The sequence below is a fragment of the Neofelis nebulosa genome, chromosome 12, assembly GCF_028018385.1.
Source record: "Neofelis nebulosa isolate mNeoNeb1 chromosome 12, mNeoNeb1.pri, whole genome shotgun sequence".
Lineage (NCBI taxonomy): Eukaryota > Metazoa > Chordata > Mammalia > Carnivora > Felidae > Neofelis > Neofelis nebulosa.
Genome location: NC_080793.1, coordinates 73,041,791 through 73,061,458, shown reverse-complemented (window position 1 = coordinate 73,061,458; position 19,668 = coordinate 73,041,791). Strand labels below are relative to the sequence as shown.

Below are 19,668 nucleotides of genomic sequence, written 5' to 3'. Positions count from 1 at the left end.
GTGAGCAATTTTGTGGCTTGGTGGTTTACTTTATGTTTCTAATGGAAAGACTACTCCTGTCTGAGTGAATAAATTAAGAGGAAACCCAAGCAAAGAGGAATAGAAACAGCAACAAAAGAAGTGACTCCACAGTACGAGGTCGAGCGAGAAAAACATCTGTCGGCAACAGCTACGTAGGACATTATCATCTGTTAACTTTCACCCCTGGGAACAGACAGCAGTCCCTAGAAGGGTGCACTTGGGCACACTTAGGGTGAGCAAGTGTGTCTTTTGCAGCTGCTCTGTCATTACCAACCACTGTGGGTGGCCCTTGAGTTGTTAATTAACAAAGTGATGACTATCCATCATACTTCCAAACCTTTCCAAATCATGGAAAATTAGCATGCTTCTTGATGATTTGGAGGCAAAATAAACACTGTATTGCTTCTTAGTCTTACAAAACAGACCCTGTCTACTTCCCTAACAATAGGCAATGATTTGCACAGAGACTGCAAGCAGGAAAACAGGTGTACACTTGTCGGGTGGATGCATTTTTCTTGCTCTAGGGAGAGAATGAGGCTATCTGATTTTATTGCTTCTTCCCCACTTTCCCCCAACTTCTTCCAAATTTCCCAAAGCCTTTGTAACTTAAGTATCATCCTGTTCCTGCAGGGTAAGATAAATGCAAGTTTAAACACACCTTGGGGCACCTGGGTGGCTCAGTCGGTTGAGCATCCGACTTTAGCTCCGGTCACGATCTTGCGGTCCGTGAGTTCAAGCCCCGCGTCGGGCTCTGGGATGACAGCTCAGAGCCTGGAGCCTGTTTCAGATTCTGTGTCTCCCTCTCTCTCTGACCCTCCCCCGTTCATGCTCTGTCTCAAAAATAAATAAACGTTAAAAAAATTAAAATAAAATAAAATAAAATAAAATAAAATAAAATAAAATAAACAAGCCTACCACCACATGTATGACTAAATTAAAAAGCTTCATATAAGTAGCAGTAGCTTCCATGCTGGGATTGGCTGGGTGAAATAAATAGATGACTATAAAAAAAAGACCTGAAATACATGGCCCTTAGCCAAGGGCAGCCTTTGGACTATTAACTATTCTTGAAAAATCACAAGACTATTTTACTACCATTTAAATGTGATTTATTAATGAAGAAATAACGTAGAAAAGAGGTAAATCAATCATTTTTTAAAAAATCAGTCTTCCTCTGACCTTCCTCATATATTACTAGGAATGTTGAACCACTTATTGGTGGATTTCTACTATCAGTATGGCAATAAATAAGGTATATTCAACATAAAATTCATTCTGAAAACTGGGACCAAACTCATTTATTTGAGTATTAATAAGTATTTAGAAAATATTTTAATAAGAAGCAACTATAAGCCTAGTTGTCATTTCCTGTGTAAATCCCTTTCTGGATTTTTTTTTTTTTTTTTTTTTTTTGGCTAGTGTGGTTTTTATTATTTTTTAAAGTCATGTTAAACGCATGCCATTTGTAACATGTATGGATAAAAATCAGTAATTTTATTTTGTTTGTTTTTTTTTTAAGTTTATTTATTTGAGAGAGACAGAGACAGTGAGAGTGGGGAAGAGGCAGAGAGAGGGAGAGAGAGAATCACAAGCAAGCCCTGTACTGCCAGCACAGAGCCTGACTCAGGGCTCAAACTCATGAAAATTAAGATCATGACCTGAGCTGAAGAACCCAAGAGTTGGATGCCTAAATGACTGAGCCACCCGGTGCCCCTAAAACCAGTAATTTAAAAGTAGACTAATTATCATCAGATTAAGATATATACTTGGAATCTGATACACAGAGGCTAAATTACCCTGTGTCAACAAAAAGTAAATTAGAGACCTAAAATGATATTCTAATTTTCAGTCCAACTGGTCCCCACTAGGTCATAAATAAATCTTAAATAATAGGACAAATGCAAACTAATAGTAAATATTAGTAAACGAAGCAGGACAAATTGATGATATTAGTGCCAAAGAGATCAACACCGTTACTCCAGCCTAAATTATCACTACTTCTTTTTCTGTATTTTAGCAGCTTGGACAATCTTAGAAAAAGCAAATGCAGAAATAATCTGCTAACAAAATGGCATTTAAAGAAAAGGGTGGCAAATTTTCACTGATAATGGCCATTGTTCTTTAAATGACGGATACCCTCAGATATAGCCATCCTAAACTGAGGAATACGTTCTCTTTTCCTTAGGAAGTTGGGCTGTTGCCTCTAGGAGGTGCTCTAGTTAATTTCCTGTGACACTGGGCTTCAGAAGCAGCTCCTTTTCATGAAGTGGCTCCCATACTTGAAAAGGGCCAAGAGGAAAGACTCAGGCAAAGGGGATCTGGGAAGGATTCAGAAGCTTATCTTTTCAATGAAATAAAATAATTATTTCCTTGATTTTTTTTTTTTTTCATAATAAGTACCTCAGGAAGTATGGGCTCCTGGCATATCTGCCTTTTTTCCCCCCCACATTTCAGCAGCCTTAATAATTTAAAAAAAGAGAGAGAGGTCAAAAATGATCAAAACTCATCTTTGGTTCTAGGAACTCTAACAGTAGGCTTTACCAATGAGCTGTGATTTCCAATTCTACCTTCAAACTATTAATTTACCATCTCCTCGTTTCTGGTCACCACTACTACCACCCTACAGATAAAGTAAAAAGAAAAAACTTTTCCTTTTTCTGAAGGGGGAACTTCAGTCACGTGATAACACTGTCAGCTTACTGAGAAAAAACACACCCCTTTCTCCATGCATTTAAGAAACGAATTTAATTTTTTTCAAATACTCATTACTTTGGCTGCTGGGACAAAGGGTCGGGCTGCAGTGAAGTGCCAAGCAAGCCCTCACGTAGAAAATACCTGCTGTACCACTGCATCTGGGAACCATCCTTGGCTCCAATGGAATATTTATGGGCTGTGATGGCAAGAGAGCAACACAGGGCAGGGAAAACAGCGACCAGCAAAAGAGGGGTTAACAAAAACCTCCTTCACTATATTGTAGGAGTTGCGTCTGTGCAACCTTCAACCTCTGCCAGTTTTATTTGCATTTAGGAGATGGTGTCCTGTTATGAGGAAGTGTGACCCCAAGACCTTTCACTTGACCTCTCTCTGCTAATTCTAGCAATGTGCAATAAGACTTTCCACCAAGGGGCAGCCAAAGGTGGAACAGCCAACTAGAAATTTCATTTCCCAACCAAGGGAACATTTCAATTTCTAGGAAATCAATTGAGCTTCTATTAAAAACAATGACACATCTATGTGCTTTCCACAAATAGGTTGCTTCTTGTTGGAAGGCAGGAAGCTATCCTCCCCGGAGCCTCCAGATGAGCCCTGATTTATCCCTTCTGCACCAAGAATCATGTGAGCTGAAAGGTCAGGCAGTTAAAGATTTATGCTTTGTTTTATAAGATTGCTCAGAGAGAGACTCTTTTCCCTCTCTTGTTTATTTTTTATCCTCCCCAGCCTGTCGTCCATTTTTCTGCCCAAACTAGACCATAGAGAGGGAAATGGGAAAATGTCCTGTACAATGAGCCCAGGAATTCACCATGTCCCCAGATGGCAGGATATGTGAACCAATGAGGCTAGCCTCCCGTGGCCAGCCACCACAACCCACCCAGAAGGGGGTACATGCATCACTGTGCCTTGTAAATCTTTTTTAACCTCAGTTCTGAACTGGGATTTATTTGTTTTTCTAGGCAGATAGATCTGGCTCTCTCTGGGCCCTACAAAATGATCTGTCACTGTCTACCCTGACAGTCTGTAATAAAGTCAGCTTGCAAGGTCTAGCAAATGGATGCCGTATCTTAGATCATGTTAGGTTTTTTTCATTTATTAGATTCCCATCTTAGGCCACCCAGACATTGGTCTTTAAAGCACACATCTCCATCTCCTACCCTGGGACATCTGTCTGAGCAGGGCATTATAGAGGACAAGGGCTATGTGTGTTTATCATTTGCTTTCTGGGTATTCTCATTAATGCCTATTATTATGGACATGGTAATATTTAGGGAAACAACTAGTCCATAAACTGATAGCTGAGAACCAGGAAAAAATTCTTCAGAGGCTAAAAATTTGGAACCAGTGTGTTAACCTTATCAAACTCATTTGTTTCTCTCCAAATCTGTGTCTGATCTTTTTTCCTGTTTTATCTAACAATATCATCATGACCCCGTGAACAGAGCTAGAAATCCATCAGTGTGCTTTGACTACTTTTCCCCCTTTATCTTCCTATCCAGTTGTCTCCATATATTACTGATTGGGCCTGGAAATGGCCCCTGCATCACTGCAGCCCTCTGTCATCTCTCATTTGGATTATTTTGATAACCTTGGATCTGACCTCCCTGACTCTGGTCCTTTCCCATTATAGTCTATATCCCTCCTGCACAGCCCATGAATCCCAACACATCACACTCCTCTCTAGAACCATCGATGCCTAACCCCCCCCCTTTTTTTTCTAATACAAAGTCCAAAATGCTTAGGACGGCATCCCTTCACTCTCTAGACTCACTTGTTGCCATTCCCTTCACTCACACTCGTGGGCTTGCTCTAGTGCCCCTGCGTCCACCATGACCTTCCACATCTCCACGCATCTATTTCAAAAGTTCCCTCCATCTGGAATGTCCATCCCCCTTCCTTAACTCAGAAAAACAAACATACAAATAACAATTGGATTTAAGCATCTATTTCAAATGTCATCTTCACGAAGCACCCATCCCCCAATGCCTTCAAGAAGAATTAATCTGTCCTGTCCTCTTTCTTCTGGCACTGCCTCTTTATTCATCTGCTAGGGAAGTACATATACCTCTGCTTTACAGAAACTTGCAAGTGTTTCTTATTTTGCCCATGGAAGACCAAGAAAGAACTGTCTGAAGTCAGAGTGTATCCCTTGCACATCTCTACCCCTAGTAACGGACCCAAGTGTTTAGCCATTGAGGCTAGAATACTTCGATCAGCTGAAGGAACAGGACAAATAATTTAATTAATAACCTGAAAATATTGGCTTTACAAAAGATTGCTTGAGAAGAATTACATAGATACCGTCTATGTATTTTCTGAAGGCTTATAATCTATAGTATTAAAGTCTATAGTAATTCTACAGCTTAAAGTCTATAGTATTTTCTAAAGGCTTATAATCTCAATCACATTCAGGCACTTAAGTTTATATTGAAGTGGGTTCCTCTCTACAATTTTTGTTCTTGCTTTATAATCTCACAATATTTAAATATTATAATATCAGGGGTGCCTGGGTGGCTCAGTCAGTTCCGCATCGGACTCTTGATTTCAGCTCAGATCATGATCTCACAGCCATGAGATCAAACCCAGCACCGGGCTCTGCACTGACAACATGGAGCCTCCTTGGGATTCTCTCTCTCCCTCTATCTCTGCCCTTGCTCTTGTGTACTCTTTCTCAAAATAAATAAACATTGAAAAAAAAAACTTTAAATATCATAATATCAAATTTTAAGTCCTGAGACTGCAGTGACCTTATAGAGGTCAGCTTTTGATTTTTTTGGACTTTCTCTAGGTAAGTACTCTGAGATTTTTAAGGCATTTACCACTCTCTCATTGTGTACACTCTGCTGAGGCTGTTAAACACAGTTCTGGATGTTATTTTATTACTTTTTCCAAGAGGCTTTAAATTTTTTTTTGCATAGATAACACATTCCAAAAGTCTTGCTCTCTCCCCTCTCTCCACCCAATGCATTACCACCACCCCATTTCTTTTGCTTCCCTTAACTTCTTGTTTTCTATATTCTTCTAGTGTATTTAATATAAATACAAGCAAATATGGATATATAGTATTACTTTTCCACCTTTCCCACATAAAGGTATGAGTTCGTCTAGGTCCTCTGAAAAGCTGTTGCCAGGACAAGATTAAATTTAAGAATAATTCCCATAGTTAAGAGATTCTCTCTTCCCCCCTCTCTCACCCCCTCCCCTGCTTGCTCATGCTCTCTCTCTCTCTCTCAAAATAAATGAACTTAAAAAAAAAATTGTTTTTTGTTTCCAATCCACTCATCACCTAAGAAATCAACCTAAGTAGTTTGGTGTATATTTTATTATTAATAATGTAAATGATGGCTTGCAGAATCTACCCCAAAATATGCCTCTTTGGCATAAGAATTATTTTGAGCTGGTTATTTTAAGAAACAGCAGATCCAGAAAAAGCTCTGAAAACAGAATGTAAGTTATCCTTTTGTAAGGGAAATTTACATTTATAAAGAGAATCTCCATTTATAAAGGGTGTCTCCCTCTCTGAACTAAAAAGAAAAGGATGGCTCTAAATCACAAGAGAATCTTATCAATGGGAAAAGGCTCAAACTTACATCTGCATAACAAACCTTATACCTGTTTACCAGGCTTTTCCTGGTCACCTTCCCAGCTGGCCTCCCCCAAACTCTTTTCCTTTTGTCTTTCTCAGAAGATGGTATTAAACTTGAATTGGAAGAGTTACTACTCATTTTTCCCTGGGTATCTTTCAGGTATACACAACATATACATGTTAATAAACATGTTTGTTTTTCTTTCCTGAATGTGTTTCTTGTAATAGGAGTCCTATTCTAACCAAAAATTTAGAAAACAAGGGGGGGGGGCGGGAATTGCTTTTTACTCCCCTTCATCATACCTGCCAGTCCTATAAGGTTTATTGACTCACCTACCCTTTCTTTTCCCTGTTTTTTTTTCTTTTTTCCCAATGCAGCACTAGTGTCAGAGAAAATAAAGCAGTGTGAATGCACAATACGTTTCATTTACTTATAAAACCTATACACAAATTAGAAAAAGATATAATCATTTTCTTGTACCCACCAAATTCTAGAGTATGTGGGCTCAGGAATATCCCTTTGTACCATTACATAAGTCTATCCCATTTTGCCCTCTTCTCTATCACAGCAGACATTCCTCCCACACTTCTCAGACTTCTAAGGAAACGTCTAAAACACATGTTATTTTATGCCTGATAACATGTACTTTATTTGCATAAACATTTCTTAGTAAAATTATTATGAAGAGTGGCCCCTGTTGTCAGAGAAACCAAGAAAAAAATATCTAGTGTTCCATTTTTTCAAACTGTAGTCATTTTCTGTGCTTTTACTCTTGTGGTTACAAGACAACATCCTTCTGCAACATGGAGCTTCTTATCTTGTCCTTCTCTAGGATTTCTTGTTGGCCTATAAGTGTTCCCTGAATTCACCAACATAAATGCAATATATTTCTAAACTAAATTGATGACATTTACCTTCCTTTGAAACTGACTTGCCTTCTGATCTAACTGCCCAACATAGGTCACTATGTTTACAATACTAAATTCTAATACGAGCCAACTTCAGTTCAAATCCAGGTGCTATTACAAACTCGAAGTGTGACTGTGGGGATGTTACGGAACCTGGTCTGGATCACCCGGTGGAAGAACCAAGCGGCACTCGGAGATCTTGGAAGGCAGGAGGTTTATTTCACACCAGCGGGCTCAGAGGAGATCACTCTCCAGAGGTCTGAGTCCTGAGCATTAAATAGAGGGAACAATTTATTGTCTGTTACTTCCACATTTCCACATTAGCAGTAATTTGGCACCCGCGGCAAGCGGGGTAGGAAGAAGAACCCCAAAGGGGAGTCTTCAGTGGGGGACTGGAATTTCCCTATTAGTCCTGTCAGCCATCTTGTAACAGATTTTTCCCTATCAGGGAAAATGTTAAAATCCTCTCTACATTAGTTTCTCATCTGTAAAATGAGTCTAATAAGCATATTAGTTGGGGTGCCTGGGTGGCTGAGTTGATTAAGCCACCAACTCTTGATTTCGGCTCAGGTCATGATCTCATGGTGGTAGAATTGAGCCCCACATTGATCTCTGCCCTGGGCGTGGACCCTTCTTGGGACTCTCTCTCCCCACCCCACTCTGCCCCTCCCCAGCTTGCTTGCATGCTTTGTCTCTCTCTCTCTCTCTCAAAAAAAAAATTGTATTAGCTTCATACAAATGTTTTGAGGATTAAATGAGATGATACCTATAAAGCTCATAACATTTTGCCTGAGACATAATTAGCCCTCAATGAGAGTTAACAATTTGATGATGGGGAGGGAGGGGGAAGAGTAGGGGGACCAGAAGAAGGAGGAGGAGGATAATGTTACTGATTGTGGTGATAATGTCCTTATTTTAATGTGAATAGAGAAAGGATAGTCTGTTCTGTACTGAACATATTCTCTTTCGAGGTCACCTCTATGCCATGAAAAATGACAACACTTAAGGAAAAGCAGAGAGCAATAAAAGAAGTCATCTTCTCATATCTGAAGCAGATATCACAGTCTTATTAAAAATTTCCCACAGTAAGGAGGATGATGCTATGATGACGGGAGATTTTCTCTAAAGTGAATGTCGGCATCCTAAACCAAGTCAGACCTTTCAGTCTACTCTAGAGCATCTTTTAACATTCCCAATCCTTGTCTTTGACATAGTGTTTCTATGTTCATGTTTACATGTTGGTGCTCTACTCCACTGTGTTCTAAGAATAAAACATACGTATAAAAGTGATGGCTGGCAGCCCGACTTCAAACATTGTTTTCAAGGTCCAGAGATCCAATTTCAAATTAATTGTCGCGCACAGTAAGAGGGGTCCCAAGGCCTATATCATCCAGTCTTTGCCACTCACTTCCTGTGTGAACTTGAACACATTCCTTAACTTTGGGGGATCTCAGCATTTCTGAAAAAGTTGGACGTAATTGTAGAGCCCACTTTTAGGCAATTAACTTGAACAGAGGAAACCTGAGAAAGGTGGAAGGGCCCACAGTAACCCTCTGTCCGAATACACACAGGCACATTAGGCGACCTACCTCAAAATATCCAATGGGTTGGACACAAGTACCAAGAAAGGAAAATTCCGTAGTTCCCATACCTCCTCACCTTCCCCCTTTAACTACAGCCCCCCACCCACCTCAAAGCAGCCAGCCTCTGCTCTGCTGTCCAGCCAGCTGCTCCCTTGCTGAGTATTCAATAGACTTCTATCTCCTTTGTTCGGCCTTGGGTGAATTCTTTCTCTGCCCATGCCACTGGCTTCCACCCTATCTGGTCATCCCACATTTGGTGCCCCCCCCCCCCCATCCAAGCAGGAGATCCCACAGTAATTTGGCTTGTAAATGCTTCTTTCAGTGTTATACTTAAATCAAAAGATTGGTGTGGTTCCTACTTTAAGGCGGCTTTGTTATTGTTAGTCTTCTAACAAAAAGTTGAGAGTCCTGCCTTGTTCTCGAATTAGCTCCTAAGACTGTAATATTTAAAAAGACCCACCCAGGGGCACCTGAGTAGCTCAGTTGGTTAAGCATCAGACTTTGGCTGAGGTCATGATCTCACAGTTCATGGGTTCGAGCCCCAGGTCGGGCTCTGTGCTGAGAGCACAGCAGCTCAGAGCCTGCCTGGAGGCTGCTTCAGATTGTGTCTCCCTCTCTCCACCCCTCCCCAGCTTGTACTCTGTCTCTCTCCCTCTCTCAGAAATAAATAAACATTAAAAAAAATTTTTTAAAAGACCCACCCATAAGAACTCTAGCTATAACTGTGAGCACAGCATTATGCAAAAACTTGTCATATCCCTAAATTGTACATCTGAAACTAAGGTAACATTGTGTGTCAACTCTACTCAAATAAAAAAAAATAAATAAACATAAATAAATTTTAAAAAATCAAAAAGAACTATTATTCATCCAGGTGAAGGAAGTAACCTGCTTAAAATCAACTGTGGTGTAGGCAACTGATGCATCAGTAGAAAAACAGACCAATAAATTGAGGTTTTTCTTCCTTTTCTGATGAAAGAAACTTACAAGATGTCCACATCCTCTGAATGCCGTCCTACAAACTGGTGTGAAGATCAGATGTAGAATCAGCATAACTGGAAAGAGGAAGCATGAAGGAAAGGAAAGGAAAGTGATGCGGGAGTAAAAGGTAGAAAAACCTGAAAACAAAATAATCTTTTTCTTGCCACTCAAAGTGTGGTCCTTGGACCACATATTGGCATCATCTGACAGCTGGTTTGAACTGTGGAATCTCAGATGTACTGCTGATCTATTGTACGGATAGTGGCGGTGCACAGATCCTTTGCATCTGCCAGTGTGCCCATCCTCTAGCGCTCCAAGTGCTAGCTGATAACACCTCACAGCCAACCCTTCATCTAGAGCATTATCCTTGGCCGAATGGGAGCTTCCTCACTTGGAAAGCTACACGGTACCCACCCAACAAACTTCAGGCAATAATTGACTGGTACTAAGGGATGAAAGACTGGTTCTTGATCGTAGGGTGAGGTTATTTGTTGCCACATGTGTTCCAAAGCTTCCCCTGGGTTCAAAGACTAAAGCTAAGTCTTTGATTGAGACCACATTCATGATTAGCTTTTATGCCTGGCTCTATCAGGCATTGTTAACTTCTTTTCTCCTGAGAATACTCCTCTAGTGAGTTACTTGAATAAGAATCCCCATCTCAGGCTCCACTTTTAAGAAACTCAACCTCAGGGGCTTTGTATCAGAAATATATCTGAGAAGCAGAGGCTAAGGATAGACATTTCTAGTTGGATCTAACGTGCCAGCTGGATCACAGGTGGTAGGTGATGGGCTGATATAGTTTCCGGGAAGCCGTAGCAGGCAACTACTAAGACTTCCCTGTGAGGAGAAGGGGATGGGATGCAGGTGGAGGGAATGCACTGCCTGGTACAATTTCCCAGGCGCTGGAGAGATATGGGGAAATAGCAACTGCAAAGACTGTGAAATTGAGTGGCTGTTGCTAAGTAGCATTGATTTAGTGAAGAAAGAAAATGACAGGTTCAGACCTCTTAATAATTCAAAGTTAAGTGTGAGTGTCAGAGGCCTCCGTGGTAGCATTTGAAAAGATTCTCATCACCTGAAGCCAGAGGGTGGAAACAGCTGAAGATTTGACAGAGAAGTTAAGTATAATATTGGCAGAGCTTTAGAGAATTCTAGGCCTAGGCAAATCTCCTATACCAGTACAGCACCCAGAGAGGGAAAGAGTGGAACTCTGAGATTTGAGATGAAGACATGTAGGTAGATGAACCAGTGAACTTCGTATCCTTAATCTCTCTGAGCCCACCAGGCCAGCAGAAGTGGCCTACTTCTTTTGGAAGAGAGATAACCCACCTTGTTTAAGACTCTGCAGAGGCCTCAAATGAGGTAGGTGCCAAACAAGACAACAAATAACCTCCTTAGGATCTGCTCTCTTAAAGTCCACCTGGACTTTAAATATGATCAGGCCCTTAAATATGATCAAACCTCGGCATAGCCAGCCTGGAGAAGTGCTGGGTGTGTCAGGGACTAGGAGGGATTATACATCAAAGTTGCTACAGGACATGGGTAACATGTGCTGGCAGGAACCAGGAAAATATGTCTGGAAGTGAATCTTGAAGATGCCAGATCAAGAAGGTGGCATATAAAGCTAGATGAAGGAAGATTTACCATATGAGGGAACTCGCTAGTGAAACAGGATTTATTTAACTCCCTGGCAAGAACTCTAAGTGATGGTTCTACAGGCTTGGAAAAAATGACAGCTGGCATTAAATTAGAGAGGCTCTGGAAAACGGTGAGAAAGAGCTCAGAAGGCTTTAGAGAGCTAAGTATGCTAGAATGGATCTATTATATACAACTGGAAAACCTACCAGCTGGTCATTTCCTTTAAGAGGGCCTGGAGAGCACTCCACTTATTAGAGCAATAAGGAATGAACTAGGGAGGAACATCACTGCAATGCTCAGTAATGCCTGAAGCCTTCTGCAGGCTGAATTAGTAGCTGTTACAGAACTGAGTTCCCTAGAAGCAAAGGGGATGATAAGATCTTGGAATAGCATGGTTAGCAAGGTCTGAATGGCAGCCAAGAGGGGTCTGACTTAATACGGTCTTAGAGACGCCTTGAAATACGTGGTGTTCCTAGAGGCAAGATCAATAAGCAGCCAACTGCCCAGGGTACTGTCAAATCTATATCTAAATATCTATATCTATATCTATCAGAAAAATTAGGAATAGATGAGTAGAAGGCAACACTCCCCAGTGGAAAGTCACAAACTTTTGCCCAGTTTCCACACTGGAGTCAACTCCCAGATGCAGGACCCACTGACTGAAGGAGCATCCAGGTCCAGATGATGAAGGGATCTCTGACACCGCAGCAGGTATATACATGAATCTGCATGTCATCTGCACGCAGGGGTCATGCTAATCTTCTCTGTATCTTTCCAATTCTGTATATGTGCTGCTGAAGCTAACACCAGCAATTACATACAACAGTGATTCTTCCATCCTTCCCAAGTGGGACCTATAGCCATTTACTTGGGTAATGGCACACTTGGAAAGGGGAATTTCCAGATTTTTCCAGGTTTGTCAAATACAGCATCCAAGTTCAATCTGATACCAGGAGATCCATGTGCCATCTTGCTTTCCTCTGCATTACAGCAGGGGTATAAGGAGTTCAGTTAGTAAAGGTAATAAATGGAGTTCTGACCCAGGTCTATCCCACAGGAGGGGTTACTGTCTCTATGGACTCTCTTGGTTGTCACTTCCTTGCTCCCCAAATGGGTAATTCAAGTGCACATATTTAGCAGTTAGCAGAAATTTCACATGGTTCCTTGACCTATAGATTAGGAATGTTTGTAGTAAGAAAGCAAAGTAGTAGCCCTTGAAATTACCCCCACCCACCCCAGAAATTAGAGTAAACAAAAACACATGGGATACACATTTACGGTCCTATCCCAAGGTTGTGCTAATTTTCACGACCTCTGGCATACAATAGATTGAAGGGACCTGGATTGTGTAGGAAAGGGGAACTACTTTCCTTCTACCTATCTGAGGTTCACTGTCTGGGGCTCTGTAAATTCGCCTGACAAAAGACAGATTAACAAGAGAAAAACAGAACTTTATTAACTTGTGCATTGCGCATGTACTTGGGAGCACTCAGAGATGAGTAACTCAAAGGGGTGGTTAGAATGTGGGTTTATATAACATCTTAACAAAAGAGCAATATATTTTTAGAGATGTACAAGACAAAGGTAAGAGACTTTGAGTTCCAGGGGCAGCATTCTGTGGGAAGGCAAAAAAATGGGGAAACTAAAGGTAGATAAGGGCTAGTTGCAAGGTTTGTTATATAGATTCCTTTGGTTTCCTCTCTGGGCCGATAAGGACCTGGTTATCTCTGGTGGTTAACTTCTGTCCTTCCTGGTAGAGAAGGAAAGGGAAACACCTTTATAAATTTGTATCCTGCCTCTAAGCGAATAAGGGGAGGGCAAAGAGATACTCTTATATTTACTTCTTTTCAACTGCCTTCAGCTCAAAATAAGCCTATGCCAAAGTGGCATATTTTGAGATGGCATATTTTGCTAACTTTCAACTTTCTGGATATTTTGGAGAGAATTTACATCATGTCAATTGAAGCTGATGAGCAAGAAGTGGCAAATAGTATGGGTGCCTTAGACATGCATATCCAGTCCAGAGAGTGGGGAAATATGTCATGTTTCCTACCACAAAGAATGAAACCCAACCTTTGATAGGTTCCTTTGGGTTTTGCAGGCAGTATATTCTGCATTAGGAATACAGAAACTACCAATTCACCATGTTGATTTAAAGGCTATTATCAACTTCTGTTAAGGTCCAGAAAAAAATAGTTCTCTGTAGTACTTCAGGTTTTGGTTCTGAAGTGCTGACATTTTATTTCTATGGCTCAGCAGACTCCATGATAAGAGACAGATCATGGTAGAGAAAGACATTGTGTAGGACTCTGGGAAGACCCAACAGGATGGCCCAACAGGAGCAGAAACTCCTATGATTTGGAAGAAAGTCGATGTCATGTCACATGTAGCAGAAAAACTATAGTCCATTCAAAAAATAGGTCTTGGGATAATACTAGATCTTTTAGAAACTGCACATCTGCCCTCGGGAATTAAGTAACTGTATGGTCAGAATTACTCATCATAAATTGGATACTTTCAGATCCACCAAATCATAACATTGGGGCGTTCTAGCAGCAATCATTAATCAAGCAGATGTGGTACATGCAAAATCAGGCTCAAGCTGGTCCAGGAGACACAAATAAGGTAATGAACAGCTGTCAGAACCCACGTTTCTCTGGTGCCTTTGTCTCAGCTCACACTCTTGTCACATGGGCATTTTCTATAACTAACTGATGGGAGAGGAAATACACAAGCTTGATTCACAGATGGGTCAGTTTACTAAGTGAATGCAAACAAAAAATAAAGTATTACTGCACCATGTCACCTCTCAGGGGAAGCCCTGAAAAACCATCATGGGGAAGGCCTCCCATTTGGCAGAGCTTCAGACACTACAAGGGGTGATGCACTTGGAATGCAGAGACAGTAGACAAAAGGGAGCGTATGTATCGATTCTCAAGAAGGAAGAAATAGCTTAACTGATTGGTCAATGGCTTGGAAAGAACTAGATCAAAGGACGGGGAACAAGGAGACCTGGGGATGTGTCAGGCAAATGAATCTTTGAGAGTAAGCACAAAATATGAGGATCTTCGTATGACACATTAATGCTGAGCAGAGTGTGTCCACCTCAGAAGAGGCATTAAACACTTCACAAACAAGATGACTCAGTGAGTAGATATCTTCTAACCTTTGAGCTTGACCACTACGGTGCTTGCATGATGAACTCATAAAAAGAGCGGCCACAGTGGCAGAGATAGACTTTTTGTGAGTCAGACAGCAGGACCTCCCTCACTGATACTAACCAGTCTAATTCCTGCCCTTTTCAATATTCCACTTACTAGCAAAAGAGAACAAAACTGAAATCTCAGAAGAGTACCACCCCTCATGAAAACAAAGCAGCCGCTTGAAGCAAGTAAAACTTCTTCTTCACACTGTCCCCCAGTAGTGGCAGCTCTTCATCACTCACCAAAATCAACACATATTCCGCGTTTGCCTTTTGGATCCACATGATCTTAGCTAGCACCACTATCCAAGGGCTGATAGAGTGTCTGATCTACCAACACATCTCAGACAAACACATTTTACCTAAGAAGGTGTAACAGCAAACACTATGGTTATAAGTTTCACCCAAAATATGACCAGGGGTGCCTGGGTGGCTCAGTCGGTTGAGCATCCGACTTCAGCTCAGGTCATGATCTTACGTTTAGTGAGTTCAAGCCCCACATCAGGCTCTGTGCTGACAGCTCAGAGCCTGCAGCCTGATTCAGATTCTGCCTCCCTCTCTCTCTGCCCCTTCCCCACTCACACTCTCTCTCTGTCTCTGTCTCTGTCTCTCTCAATAATGGATAAATATTTAAAAAAAATTTTTTTTAAATATGACCAAACCCTGAAGAAGCTGTGCTTAAAAGGCGTAAACTTAATATAGGTATCACTTGATGAGAAGTACAAGGAATGGATAGTAAAGAATGCTGTGGTCCCCCACGCAGATGTCTTCTATTATGCAGTGTACATGTGCACATTGGCTTATAACAACTCATGGCTGCTCCCATCTCCAGAGAATTGCCTTTGTCCCAACAGGAGTGTCCAAACATTAGTGGGACTAATGATGTATATAGGACACCCTAAATTGCACCAACAGCACAAACATTTGGCAGACATACACGATTCCTCGAGATATTTGCAAAGTTATGTGTTAAGATGATTACTGGCAAAGATTAATCCATCAGACTTATAAGTATATATCACCAAGTGCTCACTTTCACTTCAGGGAAATGACATAGCTCAGAGAATGTATCCATTTTCCCTGTTTTATAATTGCTGGCCCACACCTAAGTGGCTATACATCTTCCATTTGTCCTTTAATTGATGGCAACATTTTGATCTTCTTTTGTTTGTTGAGTGATACCTTTTTTGCCACCTATTACTGCATTTCCAGATAATAACAACTTATAAAAAAAAGTGAAGAAAATAAACAAAAACAAAAGCAAGTATCAACAGAGTAAAAACTACATTTTCAAGGGGAAAACATGCTTCTGAGAGTTGTAGTATACCATATTAGAGGGCTCATCAAAGCACAAGAGCTGGGTAGAGTGTTGAATGCCAACCATTAAGAGCTTGTATGTCAAGCAGAATCTTCCAGTGGAAGACTTTGAGGTGACAGAATATTTTGATTAAGGATGACTGGCAGGGGTGCCTGGGTGGCTCAGTCGGTTAAGCATCCTACTTAGGCTCAGCTCATGATCTTGCAGTTTGTGAGTTCAAGCCCCGCAGTGGGCTCTGTGCTGACAGCTCAGAGCCTGGAGTCTGCTTTGGATTCTGTGTCTCCCTCTCTCTCTCTGCTCCTCCCTCTGCTTGCACTCTTTCTCTCTCTCTCTCTTTCTCAAAAATAAAGATGACTGGAAGACATGAAAAAAAAATCAATAATACTTATAAAAGATGGTTAGTTTCAGTAGCACACACATTAAGGAGCTAGTAAGGGAGAAGCTCATACAGTAAGAGAAATAAGGAATTTAATAAAATTAACACACCTTACTTCCTTCTTAGGAAAGTTCTTCTAGAACTCTAGAGTTCTTCTAGAAGAAGGTTAGGAAACTGTAGTGTCCTTCCTGAATTATTATTGCAGCGGTCTATAAATATTCTATTGGTCTAAATTGGGCACGTTCTAATGTCCATCTGTTCCCCGGATAAATGATGTAGTCCCCAGTTAATACTAATTGCAAAATCACTACATAGGAAAATGGTCTGAATGATTGCAGACAGAATGGAGTCAGCACCTATGGCTTTTGTTTACCTGGAGAAGGCTGGTGACAGGCACAAAGAAAAAAAAAAGGAAAAAGGAAAATATAAATAAGCTTTATCTGCAGTCAAGGGGAACAATTAGAGTAGACCTAGTGAGAAACTGCACTAAACACGCTTCTTCCTGCAGGCACCTGAGCCCCGGAAGAATTCTCTTGTCTCTCTCTTTCTCCCACCTCCCTCTTCTTTTTCTCCTAGACACATACACACATGCACACACAATTTTATAATCTGATGTTTTTCATTCAAAAGACATGCATCGATGTCTAAGTAGAATTACTTAATGCTTTACTCTGGCTTTGAGTTGCACCTATGAATCCATCCTATGCTAATCAACCTAATCCATGGTAATGACCCCAAGTTTCTAACAGCTAGACTCCCTATGCTAAATCTTCTGCATTGTTTTTTATAACCTAAGACCCATATTGGTTGTTTGGCAAAATAAGGTAGCCCTTGTAGGGGAAGGGGAAACAGTTCTAAGGAATTTTGTAATGCAGTCAGATTGCTGTGTCGTTTTGGTGAGAAAAGTGGCAAACCAGAGAGTGAAGACTTTAGAGAAACTTGGTAGTGTAGGACTTAGCTAATTTTGGAAGACTGGTATGACGTATGGAGAGGCTGACATTTGATAAACACATTCCATGCTCCGTGCCAGTCACTTTACATTATGTAGGTTTTAGTTTTTATATTGTCTAGAAGAGATTACAGCTCAGAGAGGTTAAGTAACTTGTCCCAAACTCGTGGCTAGTACATGGGACATCCCTGGTTCAGTTCCAGAACTGTCCTTCTACACTATCATGCTGCATAAGGAGAAGTCCCTCCCCAGGGAGGGAATGCCATGTATCACACACTGATGGTTCCACCAGATAATTAAGACAAGACAAAAAAGTGCAAATGGACCTATTCCCTATCATCTTCTGTCACAGTGAGCTGGGTTGTGGGCCCGGAGGGAAAGTCTAGAGGATGGGACAAGCTAGCTCTGTGCTATAGCTGCTAAAGGAAAGACCCCTGTGAAGAAAAGACTATTAACAATCTCAGCTCCATTAAATTTAAAGCAGCTGCTAACAGTAGGGGCCTTTACATTGTCAATTATATGAATTTTCCTATTACTATGTCATAGCAAAGAGCAATTATAGTACATTCATCAAACACTGCTTCCGCTTCTCTGGTTCTGTCCATTAATGCCACAGTGGCAGGCCTTAGAAATCCTTGAAGACATATCTAACATGCAGACTTTAATTGTTTCAAGGATTTGTGGTCAGAAACAACACTAGGTGAGTAGTAGGGGGTCAATTACACAATTAGATAGTGATAGGCAGAGACCAGCTGAACTCACACAACGCACAAAGTATTTATATATCAGTTCACTTTGCAAAGTGCTTTGACACCTACCATTGCACCTCGAGTTTGCTTCTATCCCATTAGCCGGTCTGAGAACTATTTAATTACCCTGCTTCTTGCACAGTTGAGGAAATGGGGACCAGAGAGTCTCTGCTGAATCAGAGCCTGAGGATGCCTGTGCACTTCTGTCCCTACTGAAGAAGCAGAGGAAGAACAAATGACCAGTCTTATCTCATCATGCCCCATAATGAAAACAAAGGAATATAATGAGGAAAATGGTCCTACAAAAAGACAGGAAAGAAGTAAGAGGAGAGCGTGGAAAGGAGACAGAAAAAGTAGTAAGCATCAATCTTACTAAGGATGGCTCCAGATTGAGTTACCTTGACTTATTTTTTAATTTTAGAGAGAGAGCATGCACGAGCAGGGGAGAAGGGCAGAGGGAGAGAGAATCTTACGCAGGTTCCATGCCCAGTGCAGAGCCCAATGCGGGGCTCAATCCCACAAATCAATGCAGGGCTCGATTCCATGATCCCTGGAATCATGACCTAAGCTGAAATCATGAGTCAGCCACTTAACCGACTGACCACCCAGGTGTTCCCAACTGAGTTACCTTTTTTTTTTTTAATGTTTATTTATCTTTGAGAGCTATATATAGAGAGAGACAGAGTATGAATGGGGGAGGGATAGACAGAGAGGGAGACACAGAATTTGAAGCAGGCTCCAGGCTCCAAGCTGTCAGCACAGGGCCCGATGTGGGGCTCGAACTCATGAACCATGAGATCAACCGACTGAGCTACCCAGGCACCCCAAGTTACCTTCATATCATTCCCCTTCAAGGTGTGGTATGTGCTGTTACAACCCCACAAAGACAGAAAGACAAGCTTCCAGAAAATGAGGGAGGTGAGGAGGAGGAAAAGATAATTAGTTCTTTGTAGTAAGAACTGATTTCAGAGAAAGCCTACCTACTCTCAAAAGGCAGGTTTCCCATGGTCTCAACAGCATCAGTTTTTGTTTGTTTGCTTGTTTTTACATAAATGTGATGTGTAACACTGTGTGAGTTTAAGGTGTACAGTGTGTAACTTTGATACATTTATATACATTTATATACTGGCATGGTTGCCAATGCAGTGATACTTATCACATTACATAATTATAGCACAGTAATTGTCTATATCATTATAATGCACATTAGATCTTTAGGGCCTATATGCTATTCATTACAAGTTGTACCCTTAAACACTACCACTTATCCCCCCATCCCCGGATAACCACGTTTTACTCTTTGTTTTTGGTTTTGCTTTGTTTAATTTTAGAAAGAGAGAGAGAGAGAGAGAGAGAGAGAGTGAGGAACAGGCAGAGAGAGAGGAGACAGAGAATGTCTGTGCTGAGAGCACATGGGATCATGACCTAAGCTGAAATTGAGAGTTGGATGCTCAAGTGACTGAGCTACCCAGGTGCCCCATTTTACTCTGCTTTTTACAGGTTTAACTTTTTTTAGATTCTACATATAGGTGATATCATAAGGTACTTGTCTTTCTCTGTCTGACTTGTCTTGCTTAGCATAATGGGCTCAGTAGTTTAGAAATCACCAGAGAAATGACCTCTGCACAAGATGGTTCCTTTCAG

The 19,668-nt window shown here is 41.1% G+C and overlaps 1 long non-coding RNA gene and 1 other non-coding gene across 15 annotated transcripts in view; both read right to left on the bottom strand.

Moving 5' to 3' along the window:
• Positions 1–19,668, bottom strand: part of LOC131492027 (uncharacterized) — a 509,746-nt gene that overhangs the window by 148,401 nt on the left and 341,677 nt on the right. For 12 of the 14 annotated variants that reach the window (XR_009251796.1, XR_009251786.1, XR_009251789.1 and 9 more), the window contains one exon: positions 6,657–6,699. The exons of the other annotated variants lie outside the window; for them this stretch is intronic. This is a non-coding gene — a long non-coding RNA (uncharacterized LOC131492027). The remainder of the gene's footprint in view (positions 1–6,656; positions 6,700–19,668) is intronic. 14 annotated transcript variants of the gene reach the window in all.
• LOC131492259 (U6 spliceosomal RNA) lies at positions 12,132–12,237 on the bottom strand. The gene has a single exon (XR_009251964.1). It is a non-coding gene; the product is annotated as a U6 spliceosomal RNA (small nuclear RNA).